The sequence below is a fragment of the Bombus affinis genome, chromosome 5 (assembly GCF_024516045.1).
Source record: "Bombus affinis isolate iyBomAffi1 chromosome 5, iyBomAffi1.2, whole genome shotgun sequence".
NCBI lineage: Eukaryota > Metazoa > Arthropoda > Insecta > Hymenoptera > Apidae > Bombus > Bombus affinis.
The window spans coordinates 5311502-5314195 of NC_066348.1; positions in this window are offsets into that span (position 1 = coordinate 5311502).

The window sequence follows — 2694 nt, forward strand, 5'->3', positions numbered from 1 at the left end:
GCTAAATTGCGGCAGCGTGACGAGCAGAGAGCAGGCCAGCCAACCGAGCGACGCAGCCCCGCGTTATTTCTGACAATGATAATTGCACTCGTTACGTCCCTCGTGCCGTGGAACATCAATTTACCGGATAATCGAGCAGAAACGGGGCCCAACGACGAGACATCAGCTTCTGAGGAGGGAAGATTCTCGCCTTCTCCCAGCCTCCCACTTCGATGAAACCCGACGACGTTTCGTCGAAGATGTTCCGTCGAATATTAAGTATCCTGTCGGTGAGATTAATTTCTCGGTTGATCGAGAATACCTTTCATGCGAATAACGCGAAATAATTCGGGTTGAAGATAGGAAAAGGGATTCAGTGAAAATATTCTCTCAATATTTTAGCATTTTAGTATTATTATATGAAGCGTGGAAAAATGTATATTTAACCCCAAAGTGAAGTAAAGAGATCATTTTCGTAATATAGACAAATTAAATGGCATGATACAAAATTTTGATTAATGTCTCTGTAAAAAATGTTCAAGCTACAGTGTAGATGAACGCAATGGTTTCATTCATTAGGTTCATGGGTCAAAATATGCGAGGACGTATATGTACTTTAACACTTTTCTTCAACGATGATCGTATTACGACAAAAAAGAAGATACAGCGTCTTGGAAATTGCAGTCTGTTCAGGATCGAACAACTGGCAATCGATACATGTTTTTGCCACACATATATTTCTCCTTCATCTATGGAAATTCCTCGACGCGATTGTAAACGGAATTGTGGCTTCTAATTTTTTTTTTCTTCTTCTCCTTCTTTTTCCCGGTTTTTTCTCTTAGTTTTTCCATGCTGGGTATTTCTTCTCACGGCTCGGGGTTGATTCAACGTTCACGGTTGTGAGAAACAGGAAGAGCTTATTTCTATTCGGAGAGAACGGGCAATCAGACAGGCTCGGGGAGGATTAATGCGGTATTCTTGGATAGACAGACGCGGGATTATTTTCGTCTCTAAACATGTTTCATCTGTTATCTGTGTGTTGTGATTGTGAAACGATTTTAATGTAATTTAACGCGCTCGTATCTCTCTGTTTTTCAATTTCCTCTTCCCCTTGTGGTTCTTGTTTTATCGCGATTATCCCTATAATGTGTCATTCTTGGATGTCTGTTACACAGTTTTTTGATTGTATGGTTGCATTCAGCATTCGTTTATACTCGGTGTAGTTTGTCAAAGTATAGAAAGGAATGAAAAGGACATAACGATGATATAGGATCCTAACTTCATTCTGATGGATTGTACGACTATGTAGATTCAACTGAAATAGGTTTATATATGTTGATCGTGTTTCTTATTAACGAATTACGTACGGCAGGATATATTTAATAATATCAACAAGAATTTTTGTTCAGTTTATTGCTTGCTTCAGGATATATTTAATCGGATAAATAAATTCTATTGTAGCCGAGGAAAATGTTACTCTTATGTCTTTTCTTCCAAATATCACGATAAACTTGTTCAACTCTATGATGATGTGGGAAGCCTCCTTATAAAATCAAAATTGGCACACAAAAGAATTATCGTTACAAAATACCATGTTAAGGTAACCCTAGAATAAGGACTGCCACAAATTATTTTCGAAGCTAGCATTTTCACATATCCTCCCTTAAAAAGGAACAACAGCGCATACTACCTTTCAAGATCACCCCCCACACTTAACCCGAGCTATACTACCGAGCCGTGCGCCATAAACCCTCGGAGGAGGCCGACATTCTAACCTCAAATTTTCTCCCCTTCGCGTAATGATCCCCCGGTACTGATTTTTCAACCGATTCCGCATCTAATTCCATCTGTGAAATCCTTCTAAGACAAGTATCCGGTAGCTGATTACCCTTCGCGAACCATAACACGCACATCATACCAAGGTAGAACTCGTTTTCTGAATGCCTTGCCTTGGTCGGTACGAAAAAGGAGGAACGTATCGGTGGACGTAGAAAGAGGTAAAAAGGGTAGGGAAAAGGCGTAGCAGCGCGAGCTAGCCGAGGAGGAAGAGCAAGAAACAACGATGAAGAAAAGGCCGAGGCGGTCATGGTCCGATAAGCGGGAATCCACGCACGCAGAAGACACTTTACACGAGGCAATCTGGGCTAAATATAGCTCGGCCAGCTTCTAAAATTATTACGTTATCCTAGTTACCTGCCATCTCGTCATACCTTGGCTTGGTCTGTTTTCGTATCGAAGGATTTTAAGTTGACTGATACTGGTTGAACGAGAAAGGATAGAGGAAGTTATATGCTTATTTTAGAGCAATTTTGTATATTATATTTTATATTGTATACGGAATGCGGCCGAGTAACACGTAGATAGAAGCAACCATGAAATGGCTCCTTACGGAGAAAGAAGGAAATTTGTACGACGCTTCGTTCTCGATACAATTGAGTTCGATAATTTTTTACTTCATACTTGAACTGGGTTAATTATCAATTGACAATGAGCTAACAATCAACAGAAGGTTATTCTTCGTGCGAAAATGTACAAGATATGATACAAGATAGATACAAAAAATGTACAAGAAAGTTTCTCCGTTTAAGGCTTCGTTAAAAAATACAAATAGTTTGAATATGTTTAGTTAAAAATTGGAATGGTACGCGAGTACGATAAATTTTCAAGTTTATTCTTCTCGGACACAAAGCGTCTTGCGAAAAGAATATTCTTAAG